The sequence below is a fragment of the Mus musculus genome, chromosome 8 (assembly GCF_000001635.26).
Source record: "Mus musculus strain C57BL/6J chromosome 8, GRCm38.p6 C57BL/6J".
NCBI classification, from domain to species: Eukaryota; Metazoa; Chordata; class Mammalia; order Rodentia; family Muridae; genus Mus; species Mus musculus.
The window spans coordinates 19,534,914-19,555,457 of record NC_000074.6 but is presented as its reverse complement, the minus strand read 5'-3'; the positions used below and the strand labels follow the sequence as shown (position 1 = coordinate 19,555,457).

At 47.2% G+C, this 20,544-nt stretch overlaps 1 pseudogene; it reads right to left on the bottom strand.

Moving 5' to 3' along the window:
- Gm16425 (predicted gene 16425) lies at window positions 14,252–20,127 on the bottom strand (annotated as a pseudogene).

Genomic DNA, 20,544 nt, shown 5'->3' with positions numbered 1-20,544 from the left:
CTGCCTTCGTTTTCCCACGCATAGGAAAGACTTCTTCCTTCCTCTCATAGTTCCCATCCTGCTTTGCATATCACACATATTTTTTAAAGGATGGTCCACATCTGAAACAAAGCATGTGATATTGACTCTTCAGAGTTGGACCTATTTCCTTTAACATCATGACTTCCAGTTCCATCCACTTTCCTGAACCCTTACACAGTTCCATTCCTTGTGGCTGAAACTCATTTCGTTTTAACTTTCATTTCCCTCTTGCCTAAGGATATTGGACAGCTTTACATATTTATCATCTGATTGTTCTTATTTTGAGAGCTGTCTGCTCAATTCATTTTCCCATTTATTGATCAGATGACTCCTTGGTTTCTGTTGTCCTCCTCCTCCTCCTCCTCTTCCTCCTCCTCCTCCTCCTCCTCCTCCTCCTCCTCCTCCTCCTCCTCCTTTTTCTTCTTCTAAATATTAATCCCCATTCCTTCTCTCTGCTGATTGTTTCCTTTGCTTTGAAGAAGCCTTTCAAATTTATGAAACCCTAGTTGGTTATCCTTGCTATTATTCCCTGCACTTTTGGGGCCCTTTCAGAAAGCCTTTCTCTATGCCTCTCTCTTGAAGTTTTCTCTGTTTTCCTCAAACAATGTCAAAGGTTGGGGGGGGGTGTCACACATTAAAGTCTCTGAGTCTATGTTGAGTTGTTTTATTTTTCCTGAGATGAGAGATGGGAATCTAATTCTGTTCTTCTACATGTGACTAACCAACCTTCCTAGGGCCAATTATTTGCTTACGACGCTTCCTTTTCTCTAATGTCTACCTACATTAGATGGTTTGAAAGAGAATGTCTCCCACAGCTCTGTGAGTTCAAACACTTGGTCTCTGTTTAGTGGTGCTGTTTGGGGAGGTTGGTGAATGTATACTGGAGGAAGCACATCACTGTGAGCCGAAGGCTTTGAGATAAAAATCCTCACCCACTTCCTCTCTGCTTGTCTCGTGTGGTTCAGGCATTGTGAGCTTTCTGATCCTGCTGCCAGGCTACCGTTTCCTGCCTTGATGTCTCTGCCATTAGCCTTCTGGAACTATAAGCCAAGATATGTTCTCTCTCATGTTACCTGTGGTCATGTCATTTTATCACAGAAAATACAGTGACTAATACAGTGTGGTTTGGGCAGCTTCATCACAAAGCAAGGGGCCTGTAGCTGCATGTGTCTATTCCTGGGTACTAGTCTATTCCACTGTCAGTTTTTATGCCATCCTGGTTTTGTTACTATGGCTCGATCTAAGGCATTATTTGAAATAAGATGTCATGCTATTTTTAAGGTTAATTGTTCTGCCTTGTCTATTCAGGGTCTTCTGTGCCTTTATATGAATTTTAACGTTTTTCTTTCTCCTCTAGTTCTTTGAAGAAGGTTCATGGGATTTAGATATGGGTGGTACTGATCTGCACCTTGCTTTTGGTAAGACTACCACTCTTATAATATTAATCCTACAGATACAAAAGTGTGGGTGGTCTTCCAGCTTCTAAAATTTTCCTCAATCTCTTTCTTCAGAGATTTAAAGTAGAATTCTGGTGTTCTGTCCTTGGTGTCTCTTTCTCAGGAATCTATCCATGACAACTTCAACCTCATTGCATGTTATGGTCTAGGAATTGGTCTAGGGACTTATCTACTTTCTTTTTTTCAATTTTTCACCTGTTTAAGATTCAGTTCTTCAAAGTATCTCTTTGTAATACCTTAGATTCTGCCGTATCTGTGATAATTCCCGTGTTTCCATCTCCAGGTTCATTACTTCAGGTGTGCTTCTTAATAAAAGTTTGAAATTGTTCTCATCTCACTTCAAACAAGTTAGGAAGAAATAGAACTATTCATCTCACAGGGTTGAGTGGCCACCCCTAAAGACACTATCAGGCCTGCTGGTAACTGCAGAGAAAGGTCAGGACTAAGACTGTGAGGACAGCTGAGATTGCTGTATTATAGAGAAGAACAGAACTACTCAGTATGTGGCCCATTCAAAAACGCCTTTCTTGAAAGCATTCCTGATAGAATATAATAGATGTGTACTTTCTAGGGAGAGCTGCGTAATGGAAGAAACCTTACCTTTAACCAAGCAAGCAATTTCCTAAATGTGGGGTCTCAGACACCAAGGAGGAAAAATGGTTGCCAATAATCTTCTGCCACTCATTAAGTCAAACTCATGTTCCTAAGCTAAAGCGAGACTGTGGTATGCTCAACCAGTTACCTCAACCAAAAGAGGGCAGATGTCACATTCTGGGAGCAGTGGGTTGGACACTCTGGCTTGGAAGTGAATGCTTTCGGAAACTTCAAGTGCCAAGACAGACAGACATCACTGACCATTCCCAAACAAGATGAATGCCCTGGCAATGGGAAAATATCAGCATCAAAGAAAACCAGAATCCAGCGGAGAGCTCTCTGAACATATCCCCTTTGCTGCAAATGTCACAGAGATGGAAGACTGGCCACAGGGATAAAGCAAGGGTCTTGTTTCCATATATGAATGGCTCACAGGGAAATGCCAGACAGCCAGAATGACCTCCCTGAAGGTAGGTGAGTAATAAGAAAAAGTCAGGGCTAGAGAATCTGAGGGAGCAAGAACTGAGTTCTAATAGCTAAAATAATGCTTCAGTTATTCTGAGTCCTTTCCATCTGCCTAAAACTGTGTTAACAGCTATACACACCAGTATACCATGTCTGTTTTATATATATATATATATATATATATATATATACATTTTTAAGTTTGTATTTGTGTATGTGGAGGTTAGAAGACAGTTTGTAGGAAATGGTTCTCTCCTTTCACTATATGGGGTCCAGAGGGTCAACACAGGTACTTTTATCCCTGAACCATCTCACCAGCCCATCTTTTCTCTACCTTTGTGAAGAAACTTGGGCTCAAAAAGATGATGTGACATACCAAGAGGCAAACAATGACAAATCAGTTAGTGGCAAATTTAGCCTCCTGCACCCAAGCTTTCATTTGTCTATGCTAAGCCCCGTGTCTATCACCCAGTCTATCACCCAACTCTAGAAAAGCTGGCTGCATGACCATGCCTGACTCTTAGGCCTCTCTGAAGTCCATCATCCCAGAGCTAGAGACAATGTTTTCAAGATGCACCTGCTGTGTGTCAGTCATTTGTATCTGGAAACAAGAATCTTGCTTTATCCCCATGGCCAGTCTTCTACCTCTGTGACATTGGTAGCGATGGAGATGTGTTCAGATTCTGTTTTTCTCTGGAGTATGCCACGTTCCCAGTATGGTGTGTCTGTGCACAGAAAGCTTTAGCATATTCGTGCTCTTCCGTGGCCCATCATCAGCTGCTGTCATGCACAATCTTCCAAGCAGCCATTTTTCTCTCCATCATCCCCTGTCTTGCCTGCCACATCCTCCTCATTAAATCTATAGGGACATGAATAAAGAGTCATATGGCACTCGCAGGGAAATGCACGTGTAAAGGTTAGAGTTTCATCAGTGGATTCTGGTGACTTCGCACCATGAAATTCTTGAGCCGCCAGGAAATTTGCGTTTCCCAGAGAGTCACATGGCAAGTGTATGTTGTCTGTCATATGGCAGAAGAAATATATCTAGCCCTTAAACACTGGACAGTCAATAATCCTCACTAGGAAACTGGTTGAGTAGTCAACCTTCCAACTGCCTCCAACTCTTGTCTAGAAGTCACATTTGAGCCCTTGGCTGGTTGTACAAGTTAAAAATAAAAACCAAAGTATTGTCACTGACTCTTATCCTAGACTTGGAAGACAGATTGCACACTTTTCTTTATGCCTCACACATGGGGAAACTAAGACCAGAGAGTGGAAAGAACTTGTCCACAGGATTGCTAAACCTGAAGCTTGAACATAGATTCAGAGTTCCTGGCAGAAGCTTTGAGCCAGCAGCTGTGTTTGCCTGGGACCAGACTGGAGACTTTGCCACTCCCTGCCTTGATCTTGGGCTTTGAGACAGCATCACTGTGAAGACTAATGGATGGCACAGGCAGGTAAGTGAGTGAATAGAGCATCACCCACTAAGGCGTCTCACCAGGGAGGCAGAAGAGAGCTATCTGAGATGATGAGGTGTCATGCTGTGGCCCCATGCTTTTCCTCAGTCCTTGGGTGGTAGGGGCTGTAGGAGTGCTTTGAGCCCGGGAAATATTCTTGAAGCACAATGCCTGGCCTCTGCCCTCTCTGCCCTTGGATGAAAGAATAGAAATGCTCTCCCTCAAGTCTCCTCCTCTGCTCTATTTAATGCTTCTCACAGGTCCCACTGTTTAACTGCCTTAGGACAAAAATAAAAAAGAAGCAGATCCAGACAGGTCCTCAGAAGTGGGGGTGGGGGGAGACCAGAATCCTGGAGCTGCCTCAGAGTTAGGTCTTTGTGCATTGTACTGCACAATGAAAGTTCACTAGCCTGGAAGCTTTGTTTGAAAGGGGGTGGGTGGGATGGTCTGCCATGTCTCGATTAGTTTCTCAAAGGGCTGGGAAGAAAGGAACAGCCTGCAAAAAGATGCCAGCTGTGGCCAAGGGGCTTGGCTGGAAGCTGCAGGAAGAGATACTGTAATGAGGAAAGACTAGCCGTATGATTCTAAAAGGCCTGGATGTAGCTTACTCTACCACTAACAGGCTGTGTGTCTTTGAGCTAATGACTTCCCTCTCTGAGCTCCAGCTCCTTCATCTCAAACTGAGTGGTAGCAATGTCTATCTCATGGGAGCACTGTGTTCTAGGTCAGTACCCTAAAAGCAAACCCTGAGAATAAGATTCCTACCAAAGGGGTTTTGTAGGAATTGTCATCGGGAAAATCAGCAGGGAGAAGAGGGACATGGGAAGATCAGGTGTGGGTGTCAAACCAAGGCGAGGGAAGGGAGCAGGGGACATCCATGGGCCTGTAAGGAGATTGCCATTTATAGTATATTTAGAGACCTCGAACTTAGGGTCCATCTAGACATACCCAGTCAGAATCTACAGTGAAAAGCAGAGCTGTATGGTCTCAGAGATGTCCCATGGCGAGGTTCATTCTTGACCAACAGCTGCCCAAAGGCATTAGTCATGCCTACTGACGTTAGTCATGCATCCATGAAACCAGGACTCCCCTGCTCATTTCACTCTCCTGGCATGGTTTCCAAGCCCCACTTTTACCTCGGTTTCCCCATCTCTCATACCATTTCCCACCTCTCATATCATTTCCTAGAGACAAGAGGCCCCGTTCTAAGGTGCTGCCTGTTGACCCTGTCCCCCAGGCCGGTCTGGCTTCTTTCTTCATACTCCTTGGCTCACCCTAGCTGGACCCTGTTCTCCAGTCCACTGTATTGATTGGAGCTTCCTCCCATGGAACAGACTCCCTGAACATGACCCAGTACAAATTTCTGCCAGACTCCAAACTACTGGCCACTGGCATTGACTCTGTCATCCTTGGTTATGACCTGGCTGTATTCTATCCCAAAGAGAACTAATTCTTGGATTACTTCCAGTCTTGGCCTTATCAGGATACAATTTTGTACTGATCTGTTTTCTGTTGCTTTAACACAACAGGAAACATTGAGTTTAAAGAAATGAAGTTTATTTTCTCTCAGTTCTAGTTCAAGGACAGGAGGCCATGTCTGGTAGCGACTTTCTTGCTGGCAGTGTTTAGAACAGGGAAGGACATCGTGTAACAAGAGGGGAAACACATATGTGTCACCCCTGATCTCACTCTCATTTACAGACAAACAATATTCAACCATGGGGTCTGTATGCTAATGGATTTATCTAGCTCTAATCATATCAGCTGCTGTCTTAGTCAGGGTTTCTATTCCTGCACGAACATCATGACCAAGAAGCAAGTTGGGGAGGAAGGGGTTTATTCAGCTTACACTTCCATACTGCTGTTTATCACCAAGGAAGTCAGGAGTGGAACTCAAACAGGTCAGGAAGCAGGAGTTGATGCAGAGGCCATGGAGGGATGTTCTTTACTGGCTTACTTCCCCTGGCTTGCTCAGCCTGCTCTCTTATAGAACCAAGACTACCAGCCCAGAGATGGTCCCACCCACAAGGGGCCTTTCCCCCTTGATCACTAATTGAGAAAATGCCTTACAGTTGTATCTCATGGAGGCATTTCCCCAGCTGAAGCTCCTTTCTCTGTGATAACTCCAGCTGTGTCAAGTTGACACAAAACTAGCCAGTACAGCTGCCTATTGCAACCACAGATGAACTCCCAATCTTTACTGTGGAGGATCAACTGGAGCCTTTAAATAGTGGCTTTGGCAGTTACCCAGAATGCATAGGTTAGCACAGGGAAGCTCTTAAGGCACCCTTAGTGGGTTCCCATGTACAGCCTAAGAGGAGCAATGCAGGAACTAATATTGCACCTCTGAACATACTTTAACCATACAGAGTAGCAAGGTCCCATCCATCTTGGATCAGCAGTCAAGCACAATCAAGGTCTACTGCATGGAAAGGTATTCAGAAACACAAGCTCTGGCTTCAAGTTCTGACTCTGCCATGTCACAGAAACATGTCAATTCTCAGTGATGGGCAAGAAACTGTTGCTTCTGACTGAATGGATTGTATTCCCCTTACCTTCTTGGTGACATCAGGCAAGAGGTGATGCCATGCCCCCTAGATGGCCAATCAAACTCACCCTACTTCCTAGTGTCCTCAACAGTAAAATACAATAACCTCAGACAAACTATCCTGTCCATTCTCTAGCAAAGACAGCCTAATGTCCACTGTCCAAGTCCCCCAGGTGTTATTATTGCTGTCTACTTGGGGCAGGGGGACTCTTCAGCCTCTGTTTTGTGAGTCCTATCAATTTCCCTCCAACAAATTCTTCATAGGCATAAATTAGGTGTGGTCAAATTCTATACAACTTAAAAGGAGGGAGGATTTATTTTAGCTTACAGGTTCAGAGAGTTTGTTTGGCCCTGTGAAACTGGGCAAAGCACCACAGCAATGAGATCACATGGTCCAGGATCCAGGAAAGCTGTTCATGTCGTAGCAAGCCAGGAAGCAGAGAGAAGGATGCCAACATGTGAATGGCTTTCTCCTTTTCTCAACTTCATTCTATCCACATGACCAGCCCATATAACAACACCATGCACACTCAGGAGTCTTCCAACCTCTGTTGATCCTCTCTGGAATCCCTTGACAGCCACATCTGGAGGTGTGCCTCAAAAGTCTCCTAGGTGACTCCAAATCTGGCCAAACCCACAAGCAAAACGAACTATCCCACAGCCCAACAGTTTTACCTAATATATCACAGTGTGTGGTGCCTGCTTCACAGAGAACCAGGGCCCATGAGAGGCAGGGTTCCACATCCACTTAGTAATAGAATTGGAACCACACTGAGCTCTTTCCTCCATATCTGCACCTGAAGCAAGTCTCAACCATAGACATTTGGGAAGCAAGTGTTGGAGAAATCACTCCCTCTGGCAGAAGAAAAGTGCAGAAGTGACCCAGACCAAAAGCACAAATAGGGGCAGTGCTGTTCTCTAAACAGTCAAGGACAAAAGCATCAACCATGGTTAAAACTCGAAAACTTGTCTGTCCTCACACTGAACCCTCGGATGACATAGCCCATGACCCATAAAGAAGAAATCACAAAACTAGAGGAAATGGTCCCTCTTATATTTTAAGGGATATTTGTGGCAATTGTATATAATTTTCAAGGTTCACGGCATCTTAATAAAAGTCTCGTTTATCTACATATTAGTGTCCTGAAGCTAGCTTCATTTGCATAATCATAAATTGCATTTCAACTGTCCTCCGCAGCCTGCTCCCCAGTTGATGAAAACATAAACAGTAATTTTATTTGGGCTCAATTGCATACATACTGCATTTAAGCAGCATCAGAAAATAACATTTTAATGTAGCCAGCAAGTTTGGGAACTCATTACCACAAAATAAGAACATCAAGTCTGCTTCCCAAACGCCTTCGAAGGCGCCTGTCATTGTCATACTATTGCTCAGTTAGTTTTAATTGTATTTACTCAAAGCTGGAAAAGTCAAGGAGTCAAAATGGAAATTTCATTTAGTCTCCTAGGTGCAGATAGCCCATGGGCACAGCATGCCAGGATGGCAAGGGGTCTGGAAAGAGGTAACAAGTAGACCAAGAGCTGGGAAGGAAACGTCACTGCTGAGGCACAGGAAGACTGGCTGGGTACACATTAACTCAGGCAGGTGTCAACGCAGCCCAATCCCACAGCCTAATCTACCCCAACCCTTCTCTCAACTTGGAAATAAACACCAAATCACACACTGTTTGAGATCTCATACCCCACTCTGAGCAAGGTACAGTAAAAGAGCACCAGATAGGCACAAAACCTTGACCTGTCCTCACAGGAGGGAGGGAGGGAGGGAGAGAGAGAGAGAGAAGGAGGGAGGGAGGGAGGGAGGGAGAGAGAGAGAGAGAGAGAGAGAGAGAGAGAGAGAGAGAGAGAGAGCCTTCATACATGCCCCAGAAAGCCAGCCACTCTCAAATGGCTGGTGTAGACAGTGATGCCCAGAGAATTGAGCAAACATGTTCACCCATCAATACCAGAGTCAAGATGGAAGTTGGGAGAGGCAGAGAGAAAGTCGTGAATGTCTGTCTGTTAGAATGTTGCAGGTTCCTAAGAGCCAACAGAGATAATCTGGAAGATTGATAGGACGAATCACCTCTGTGGGATTCCCTGTGACATCACCTTTGGCCACTGTCCCTGCAGAGAACATGGCCACAACACCTTGGTACCTGAAGCTCCCAGCCAAGTGACACTTTTGGAAAGATGTATGGATAGCCAAAGTGAGAAAGGCATGTCTCACAGCAGCATCTTCCCCACCAGCCTTGCCTCACACCCTCCTTGGATTCCAGGGGTATGTGACATGTGTCTTGATAATCCAGGCTCTAGCTGACTGCTGCATCCTACACAGTGGGATTCACAGCTCTCTACCCACCCCTGGACAGGAGCACTAGAGATAAATAAAATGGCAGGACTGGGCTAGTTGTGAGAAATGAGTAATCAGCTCTTCCCAGGGGCAGGAGCGGTGGACAGGACGAGCAATTTCTCCAGGTGCACAGTGGGGTAAGGTGTGAGAAGTGATGTATCTGTTCCTGGTAACTGCTGGCATGATGGCCTGTCTTTAAAAAAAAAAGTCTCTGATGCTTCAATTCTCTGAAGACCAGGGACAGCAGAGGGTAGGAGTGAGCGGCACAACCAATCTATGGTAAAGAGCATTTTCCTTCCACAATCATTTACTAGGAGGACAACATTCTTCATTGTTCACAGTGCTCTTGTGACAGGCAGCCATATAGGGCAATGGCCCTCATTAAGACAGTGCTCTGGAAGGTGATCTTGCACAAACACAGGACTCTTGGGGAGCCCTTTAGGACTTCAATGTCAGGCCTCTCCTCAGCTCCTATGAATCTCAGTGGTTAATGAACATCCCAGGGGTTTCTGAGAACTGTGGTATAAAATCAGTTATCAGCTGTTTATCTCTTCTGGTCTTCCTAAGATCCAGGCCTCTAGACCCCCAGCCACACTCTTGGTATGTGGTCCAGGAGTGCATCTGTAAAGCCTCCAGTAAGCGAATCCAGTGCTGGCTTCAAGATACAGTTGTGGCCTGGTTAATAAAGAGAAGACTTCATGGATTTTTTTACCCTCTAGAACTCACAGGTGCACATTTGTTTTGAATGATAAGGGGCCCACAAATTGGAAGTGACTTTACCCAAGACAGAAGAGGATGTGCTGAGTCCCAAAATACTGCATGTTGTCCTTGTAACAAAGTCTGTTCCAGGCTGTACATTTCTAATGGACCCCAGACCCTGTGTATTTGCATATTCACTGCTTCCAGTAGATTCTGGAGTCTTCCTACTTATCCTCCAGGAGCTTTGGGGTGGACACATTCCTCTTCATGTGAATCCATGGACCCTCTAGAATATCTCAGTCTGAGACTCTGTGGTCTTAACTCTGGCATCCAAACAGGTACCAGTGGAGGCCTTGATACTTCCTGTGTTACACAGTTCAATGAGCATGGGCAGAGCTCATGGCTGAAATGAAGGTAGTGAGTACTCTGCTTCTGAAGATATCAGAGAAGACATCAAAAAAGGACAGACATCAGGAATGGTAGCAAGGTTGCCAACAATTGCCATCAATAGAGACGCTAGACTGACAGCCCACCAAAGCCCCTCCTTTATCCAGGTGTGTTTTACTCCATAAATTTCAAATTCAACTTTCCCCCCATGACATCATTTAGCTTTAGCAGACTGGCTTTGCACAAAGTAGCAAAAACACAATTTAAACATCTCCTAAGTGGCAGAGAGTCATGAGAAAGAAAAACAAATTGCTCAACAAAGAGCCCGTTTTCAATGGTTTTCAAGCCAGCTTGTGTGTGTCACCAAACCACAGGTGAAATGCTAATAAAACTCAGGGAGCCACAACAGCAGGGTTTAAATGTGTTCTATTGTTCCAAAGAAACAGATGCAGAATGTATTTCCAAGTCTGGTCTTTCAGAAAGGGGGGGGGGAAGGGGGGGACATGATAGATGTGCGGAAACTATTAGTGGCAAGGCCTCCCGAAGAATAAAGCTTAATAGAGTCACTGTGGCATGGCAGATGGAATGATCCAGAAGGCCCATCAGCAGCAGATGCAAAACACCGTCTTCTCGGGGTAGCCTGAGATAGATGTGGCCAGACGGGGTCCTGGGAGAAGCAAGTAGAAAACAACCACGATAAAGCCATTTTCCCTGCTCAGCCTAATTTGAAAAGACACATCTGGGGGATGGGCTAGCTCTGCATGCTGGGTGTGGATTTCAGCAAGAGAAGCGGTGTGCCAGTGGAATCCATCACAGCCATAGCAGAGGGAGGCTGGGAAGCCTAGGGGATGCCTCCCACCACACCCCATTGGCCCCAATGCCTATTCTGCCCTGGATAGCATGACTGATCCCATCTTCTAGACATTGTGTCTAAAGGTATCTTTCTTGCCCACACATTTCCACACATGTTCTTGCCTATACCTTCTCCCCTCACCAATCTAAAGTTGCTTCTAATACCAGAGTCAAAACTTACCTCCTCCAGGCTGGACCTCCTGTCTGTTGGCAAGGTTTGGTGTCCCCTGTTGCAGGCTGAGAAGTCAGCACACCCTGTTCCTTCTCCCTCTCCCTCTCCCTCTCCCTCTCCCTCTCCCTCTCCCTCTCCCTCCCCCTCTCCCCCTCTCCCCCTCTCCCCCTCTCCCCCAGTCCCCCTCTCCCCCTCTCCCCCTCTCCCCCCCCCACCCTCTCTAACAAGTTTCTCCACGTTCTGAAAGGCCTCCCTTGATGACTGGAAGCCCTCTAACAGTGGGAACCAGGTCGTAGACATTATCAGATAGAACACAATTCAACAGGTTTGGAGGCCAGCAAATGCCACTCAAGAAAGGTAAAGGCTAACACAGAAGGCATCACCTCATAAAGCCATGGCCCCAACATCTCTTCCAAGCTCATGACTAGAGTGTAAGTATAAATGAAACCAGGGATTTTCTGAAAATCGAATACTTCTGGTCACACATGATAGAACCTGGGCTCCAGTTCAACTTCAATTGGCCAGCCCTCAGGGCCATGTTTTCATGACTCACCTAACTTATGGTGGCTTCTCCTCCATTCACTTTTCTCCTCTCTCTCCTGGTTCTCCTCTGACCCTCAGACCCAGAACACTCAGCACCACCTATGTCTCTTCTGCCCATCTATAGGCTGTTGGTATCTTTATTTACCAATCAGAAATAACTTGGGGGCAAAGTCACATAGTGTCACTTCAGTCTACATGCAAACTCTCTTATCTTTGGGGCCCACACTTAACATTACAATACATAGCAAAAGACCAAACAGGGAGTGATTAAGTTGTGCTTGGGAGATGCTCATGAGTAGGATATGGTCCCCATAGAACAGACTCCAGAGACCATCTTGCCTCTTGGACCATGTGAGGACTCAGAAACAAGCTACCATCTACAAACCAGGAAGTGGGTCCTCAACATGCACCAAACCTGCCAGCATTTTGACCTAAGAAACTTCTACTGATTGCAAGCTTACCCCTTCAATCGTATTTTGTTATAGCATCTGGAAGAGACTGAGACATCCATCCTTCTTGCAGCAGTGCCTGGTTGTGAGACTTTCCATCTTATAGTAACTCAGTTTTTTTGTCTGCATCTGCAGAATAGACAGGCTCAGAACTTGTTTAACTATTTGTAACACATTGTGCAAGAAAAATATAACATTTGTAACAGACTTGGTTTGTTCAAAGTGTCTGGTGAATGTGAAAAACTCACTCATTCCCTTTTAACAATGTAGTAGTTATTACTCATGATTTCTATAAGGGTTAAAGACCATCATCCACTGAAGACAATGCTATTAGCACAGGAATCTGCTACGGTGGAAGAGGCATCTCTACCTTGAGAGTGGGGATGGATCTATCCTATGCTCTCTGATGAACAGTGCTAAAAATATATCCCACATTTAACTGATGAAGAAACTGGGGGTAGGGGTGGGTCAAGGATGTTTTCCTGAATCTAGATCAAGTGCTACTGACCCAAGATGCTACACAAAGCACAATGATATTGTGGACATGCTGCATCGTTCCCCACAGTTATGGGAGAAATATCAAGGACTTTGAGTGATTAGAAACTGTATCCCTTCTCACCCGTGTGATGTAAATTGTGACCATTAGAGATAGAACTGAATTCAAAATCACATTCACATAACTGCATGCAATGTACAAAAGTGTCGTGGACGTCATTCTAATAGAAGGAATAACTGTGATCTCATATGCTCTTAGGAGGTGAGCGTCAGGGTCTGTCAAGGTTAAAGCAGGATATCATGACTCCTAGAAAAACTAGTCTGTTACCAGTTTATACAGAGTGCTCCCAAATAAAGGTACAACATACCTCCACTCACTCTCATTGAATATGGCCATCTTAAGCCAGAGGGGGACTTCACATGAGGGTCACCTGGTAGCTCCATCAATCCCTTAACTCATTCAAAACCTATGGTGATAAGGTCTAGGCTGTTGGGATTTCTTTAAATGTTCCCCAGTGATTCTAATGGATGCAGACATTCAAGGCTATTGTCCCAAATGAAAGACTGCTATCTCCCTAGAGAACACCGGACAGTAGGCAGTGCTTGGCAGATAGGCTCAGCTCCCTGTGAGGATCAGGAAGCAGAGGAGTGAACACGAAGCTGGCCAGCTCAACCCATGAGACTAGTCATCTTTATGTTGACTCCCACTGGTCTCAAGAAACAGTACAAAGTCCCTAGACAGTTCCCCTGGTAGGAGGACCACACAGCTCAGCAGTGAGCAAGTAATTAGTACTCATCTCCTTCCCAAAGGAGTCCCTGTCTCACCTTGAAACAAAGAGAAGAAGCAGGAGACAGATTTGTCCACACATTTGGAGACATTCTGCCGGAGAATTCCATGGAGACTCATGGAGCCTGGTCCCTGGCACTGATTGGCAACAGAGCCCAGGGTGGAAACAGGTCCTGGGCACGATCTGTGAACAGCTTGTCTCCAAAGGCTGTGTCTCTTCTAATGAATGCTGCAAAGACTCTGGCCTCTAGCAGGGAGGTTCTTAGAAGAGCAGTGTCTGCCATTTTCTTGTCTCTGTCAGAAAGAGCACAACCTGTCCTCAGGCAACACCCCAGAGTATTGAATTTGTTTGAAGTCCTGGCTCTGGTCTCCTACTTAGAGAACATTTCAAGAGCAGAGAGGGGGGGGGGGGTAGAGAGACTTTATTAAGGGGGGCAGTGGGCATTACCACAGCTGGACATGGAAATACCAGCAGCTCCTGAATACAGTCCAGATGGCTCCTGGAAACTTCTTCCGTGTTATATTAGGAGAATCTGTTGCACAGGGGGCAAACTTATCATCTATGGCTTTACAATTACAATTTGACTGATATGTAAATAAGATAGTGCCAGGCAGCCATCCCAGTTTAATTATACTCATGCTCTCCCTTCCTCCCTCTGTCTATTCGTCCCTCCCTCCCTGGCATTTTCAAAATTTCTTATCTTTGCCAACCTAGAAATGAAAAACATTATGTCAATATAGTTCAATATAGTTGTGTCTTTGTGTGTGATTACATCAACATAGGGATGTGTGTGTGTGTGTGTGTGTGTGTGTGTGTACACCCTCACATGTGAGTATGCCATGCCATGACAAAGAACAATTTGAAGAAGTTCTTCCCCTCCTTCCCCCCACCCCTGTGTGTTCTAAGGACCAAACACAGGCCATAAGTCTGTGAGCTTTTCCTGGTCTGAGTTAGCATGAACTATGACATTTTTTTTTTGCCTTTTCAAGTTTTTATTTTTATACATTTTTTGTATTAAAAAGGAAAGCATAATAATTACCACCAATTACAAAGGACTAGAGCAGGACCAGAATAATGAATGAATCACTTCAGCCTGGGAAGCAGACACTCTCAATAATATTAATGTTATAATACAAGATCATTCAAGTATTTTACATTTTTCTTGTCCTGTTGATGTGATATCCTAGCACATGGTAAAGACAATATATGAGTGTAGGTGGAACCTTCTCTGCAAAGCCCATGAGAGTTTTCCTTTCCTGTGAGAACTGGGCTCAAAGTTTTTTTCTTTGCCTCTGCCATCACCATGGCTGGAGGAGAGGGTAGAAGCTGGGGAAAACCTAGGGGCCCTTTGACAAGAGACTCTGGGGTCCCATCCAGGGGGACACGGGAACCCGAGCCTCTAGCACTCCTTGTTCTCATGCCCTTTCCCTCATGTCCAGACCTTCCAAACAGCTTGCCTTCTTTTATAAATGTCATCAAAAAGGAGTGGGAAGGATCTACAGAACAAAAAAACATTGAACAACTTGACATGGGGCTCAGCACCTGTCTGGACCCGCAGTCCAGGCTGGAGCAGGGCCAGGCAGCCTTCTCTCTGAGTAGCAAATCTGCTAAGGCTCACAGGTTTGCAAACCACCATCTGCCCCTTGCTGGGGCCAGATGGATGCCTAACCCTGCACAGGCAGAGGATGAAGGCTGTTCCATTTGGCAGGCTATCTGTCTTAGGACTTGAATTCCATGGGAAGATGGTGATGGAGAAGTGGCTTGCTCTGGTGCCCCACCCCCACTCCTGGCATACTTGTCACAGATACATCGGTCCTAAATTCAAATGTCAAAGGTCTTTAAGGCCAGACACAGAACTAAGCTGTGGACATGAGTGGGTGTTCACCCCCTTGTTCTAGAGTTGGGGAGATGTGCACACTGAGGACAAGTGTGCACCTGGCAAGACCAATTATGTTTACAACAGTCTGAAGCAAACTTGGCCTTGGGGTTCCCCAGGGCAGGGTGTGGTGGAGCAGAGCAGAGCAGAGTGGGCCTGGAGAGGCGACAGCAAGCAGAACAAGGACAGTGGCAACAGTGTGTAGACACAGGACATTGGCTTCAGACAATGCAACAGCAGGGGTGTCCTGGGCACAGCTCTGATAGAACTGCCCCAACTCTCTTGCCTCCAGGTAGGAGGCCCTCATGCAACTCAGTCTCCAGGAAAGTTCTAGTCAGTCCAAGTCCAGGGACATCCCAGGCAGGTGGTGCTCTTCTGGAGGCTCAAGGAAAACAGGCCTGTGGGCATTAGTTCAGGTTCCTGCTCCACAATAAGGCAACTTTTTAAAAAAATATATTATTTCCAAAAACAGAACAGAAGAAAAATTCCAAGGAGGGGGAAAGACATCACTTTCTATGGATTAGGTGGTGTCTTAGTCAGGGTTTCTATTCCTGCACAAACATCATGACCAAGAAACAAGTTGGGGAGGAAAGGGTTTATTTGGCTTACACTTCCATACTGCTGTTCATCACCAAAGGAAGTCAGGACTGGAACTCAAGCAGGTCAGGAAGCAGGAGCTGATGCAGAAGCCATGGAGGGATGTTCTTTACTGGCTTGCCTCACCTGGCTTGCTCAGCCTGCTCTCTTATAGAACCCAAGACTACCAGCCCAGAGATAGTCCCAACAACAAGGGGCCTTTCCCCCTTGATCAGTAATTGAGAAAATGCCTTACAGTTGGATCTCATGGAGGCATTTCCTCAACTGAAGCTCCTTTCTCTGTGATAACTCCAGCTGTGTCAAGTTGACACAAAACTAGCCAGTACAGGTGGGCTCTGGTGTTTTGTCTTTTTTTTTTTTTTTTTTTAAGTAGTCGATTTTGTCTTTTTTTTCTTTCTTTCTTTTTTTGTTTTTTGTTTGTTTGTTTGTTTGTTTGTTTGTTTTGTTTTTCTGTTTTCCCAATGAAAGGTCAGAGAAAAGATAAAATGAATCATCTTTCAATAGTCTCTTCTGGTGTGAGCAGCGTCTCTGGGGTGGGGCGAGGGGGGAAGGGGGAGAGGCTGAAGCTCCCACCCCCACTGAGATCCTTTGGTTTCCTTCCCCCAGAGATGGCAGAAGGGTATGTGGAACAGCAGGGACACAGTGATGGCAAACCCCAGGTTGTCAAGGGGCTGGTGCTTCTGGGGCCCATGGGCACCACCAGAGCCTTTTGGTGGGCTGTATAGTTGGCTTGAGGGGAGCAGGAAGAGGCAGGGGAGACAGGTCGGCATAACAGCTGTAGGAAGGTCTGAAGAGTGATTTTGGTAAGCCAGACAAACTAACAATAATTTAAAACTTGATATATATATATATATATATATATATATATATATTCTCCCCCCTTCCTCTCTCCCCTTAGAAGTTATGATGGAAGTCATGGTGACAGGAGGGGATGGGGTACTTGGAGACTCCTGCCCAGGAGCACCGCTAATAGCCCAAATGGTATACACTGCTACTTAGTGCAAAGGCCCATTCTTAGTAACTCTAGGTCTGTCCCTTCTTTTGTTTGCTCTTCTGGGCACCCCACAGATCCTCACCCACCCCACCCCCTCTATCACAAACCCCAGGGGGCTTCAGGCCATTCACTTTCCCAATGTCAGTGTGTCCAAATGCTGGCTTGTCCATTTGGCATCTTCTCGAGTGGCCTGACCAGTAGGTGTCATAGGGGGTTGGCTGATCCCAGTGGCAGGCCTGCTGGACGAGTGGGAAGGGTACCACTTCCTGCCCTCTCCGCTGCCTCCTGCTACTACTGGGTGTTGCTTGCAACCGCAACTCGCCCAAAGGAGGGGGTCCACTCAGAAATTTTCTAAACGGCAGAATTTGCAGAGCTATTATTGCAGTTTGGGGTCAATGTCCAAATTTTTGGCTTTGGAATATTTCAAGAAGGCCCAGAACTTCTCCGATCCATAGAGCTGGCCAGCCTAATAGTCCTTCACGGTCTCCTCCTGGAAATCCTTGAATATGTCCAGCCGGAACTTTTTCTCTAGACCATAACTGTAGTATCAAAAAAGGCACTCCAAACCGTCCCTGTAGCCTTCTTTGGCATCCAACAGCGCCAGCTGCTTGAACTCTTCATACATCTTTTTATTGAAGTGATCTCAGAGGAAGAAGGACCAAAAGCAGAAGAGGGTGTTTATCTCGTGAGACTGGCCAGTGCCAAAGTGCTTCTGCTCATTAAGGCAGCGCCTCCGCTTGTGGTGAACATGTTGTGTGAAGCCATTTTCCTTGAGAAGCTCATGGGAAGGATGCTGGAACTTGGGCAGTGACTGAGGGGTACAGCCATAGCTGACGACTGCAGGTGTTCCCTCTGAAGGACTGGAGCTAATAGAAGCAGTCCTGGGCCTGTGCTCCCGAGGATCCATCACCCAGCCCACATGACTTTCCAAGGGGGGGGGGGGATTCGAGTTGTGCCTTGTCTTTCTTTTTCAAGGCACTTTGGCATCTAGGGTTCGTCCTTCTTTCACCACGGGGTAAAATCATGGTGTTTGACTAGAGTCTTTGAGCTGGGGTGTCCGGGGTGTGTGGGAAGTCCTGGCATTTGGAGACTCTGGGACAGTGATTGGTAGAGAACGGGCAATGGTAGATGGCTCGGGAGCATCTACAATAGCTTGTTGGCCAGAGCATCAGTAGGAACTTGTTGGAACCGAGGTGGCCCAGGAGGAACCTCCTGGTTAGGATCCACAGGGGGTTCAGGGGTCAGAGTGTCAAACTGTTCCCGACTAATCATATTCACTTTCTTGAAGTTCTCCACTTCTTGCTTCATCTGTGAATACTCAGGCTCAAACTTCTCAGTCCATAGGTCTTGTTCATAGTAGAAGAGTCCATCATTAATGACCTTGGCCAGTTCAGCACTCATCTTGGCATGCGAAGTGTGGTTGACTGTATGGTCCCCTCCAGGGTGGCGACGCATGTAAGGTGGTGTTTGAGTGACGATGAGGATCTTATTGACATCCCGGTCATCAATTTCATAGTCAGAGTCCTCTTCAGACCAGGCAGTGAAGGTATTCTTCCACCCATCCATCTGCTCCATCTCCTCGTCAAACAGAAAGTCTAGTTCTTCTTGCTCATCCTGATCCTTAGACATGAGCTGCTGGGAGGGAAGCTGCTGAGGCAGAGCAGTTGGGTGGGAGAACCTGGGCTTCTCTGGCTTCTTGGGGCATGCTGGTGAGGGCCGAGACCTTTTCTTCACTTCAATCCAGCTCTCAGAATCCAGATCTGGGAGGCTGGCAGACAGGCCCTTAGGAAGGGTCTCCAGGTTGCTGACCTCCTCTGTTTTTGTTGGCACTGGGGTGACTGCATGGCGAGAGCCAGGTACCGACTCGGTCTCTTTCTGGTAGTGCTGGCAGGGAACAAACTCTGGGCTGTTGAGAAGCTGAGAAAAATCAGTTTGTGAATGATCCACTACTGGGGGGCCAGGCAGTGGCCACTTTTCAGGTTCTTCCCTCCTTCGGACTTTCTCCTCAACCATCTCTACCACCTTGCTGTCCTTTAGAGCCCAAAGATGAGTGAAATGTCAGTGGTTAGGGTTACGGTGAAAGGAAGCAATAAGGGTGATGGGAAGGAAGCCATCAGCATCCATTTTCCGTCTCAGGAAGAAGTTTTGCTCTAAATTGTCCATGCTGAAGTAATATTCAATCTGGAGCTTGATATAATCCTTGAGCAGCTCCTGGTTCATACTGTAAATCTCATTGCTGCTGGCATTGTCAAAGTAGTAAGTGATGTTGTTCATATACCTGTGGGTGCGGGGCCCCTCTGTACCATCAATTTGGTAGTCAAACTGGTAGTCAAAGTGGATTCGAGTGCCACCCCATTCACGGCCCCGTCCACGACCACCCCCCTCCCCTGTCCACAGTCACGGAAGGAAGCCCGTGCCCTACCAGCCCTATCACTCTTCACACTCGATGTCTCATCCTGGTCGTGCCAGGCAGGCTCCGCTTTGGTCTCTGGTTGCCAGGCTGGGGTGGGTGGGGCCACAGATACAGGCATGTAGGTGGCAGGTTCAGATCCTTTCATCTCCCCACGGATAGCAGGTGTATGTCTTGGTTCCTGTGGGCGAGTGGGACAGGAGGCCAATTTCTCTGGGTACTTCAGGCTTCACGCCTATTTGCAATAGAACCCACTTGTGTTTGCACCGTTTCTTCTTCTGTCTGCCTCGCTGGCAGTCCTCATCCCCATTCTTTTCCTCCCCGATTCATCTGACTTTGTTTTGGGGCTCTCCTTACTATCACTTCCATCTCCTTTCTCCTGTTCCTTCATGTCCTTCTTGGGTGGCAACTTCCGAGCAGGCTGAGGCTTGTGGGACTGTGGCTGCACACTTTTGTGGGCTATCTCTCCAAGTGTATGCCAGTTGATTGCATCTCCAAAATCACCAACCTTGCTTCCCCTCCCACCTTGGCTGGAGCAGAAGGTTCTGGCGGCGGCTGTCTGTTCACCCCGGCCGGCGGCGGCGCGTGCCTCTTCCACCTGTTCACCTTGGGCAGCGGTGCCTCCACGAAGTCACGCCGGCCGCCATCCTCGCCGTCGCTCCCCTCTGGGGCTTCCGCAGCTGCGGGTGGCCGCGGGCTCTCGCGCTCCGCGCCGTCGCGACGAGGCCTGGGTCCGACTCGGGTCCAACTCTGCCTGGGCGTCGGGCGCCGGCTTCTTCTTCGCCAGGCCGTGCTCCTCGGCCTGCAGTAGCGGGGCGCCCGCCGGCTGCAGCGGCCCCACTAGAGTGGCCGTTTGCGAGGAGGGGCCGGGCGCGCCGCGGGCCTCGCTCGAGGCCGCTGGAGGGGGGCCGGGGCCCGGGCCGCGCAGACCCTGGGCGGCGCGCACTGGCGGACGCTGAGCTGCGCGCCTGGCTCCTAGCCCGCCTGGCGGACCTCGGTCTGCCCCTCTGCCCAGGGCGGCAGGGCTGGGGGTGTGCGGGGGGGGGGGGGGAGGCTGCAGTGGTGCGGATGGCCAGGAGGGCAGCCGCGCGGCGCGGAGAGCGGAGCCAAACCATGTGATCCGCGGCGGGTGGCGGGCGGGCACACGCCCTACAATTTTTAAAGTCCTGGGAAACATTGATTTTGTTTGTTTGTTTTGTTTTGTTTTTAAAGTTTCTGAGTTTGGTCTCATACCTTAGAAAGTATTATAAGAAGAACAAAAATCTCCTGTCATTTCTTTCACGTGAGGTCTTCGAGAGACTAAGCCAAGGCAGAAATGACTGGATTTTAATATTACAGAAAAAAAAGTGACCTAACTTGTCCTATATTCTGCATTAAAGACCATGGTCCC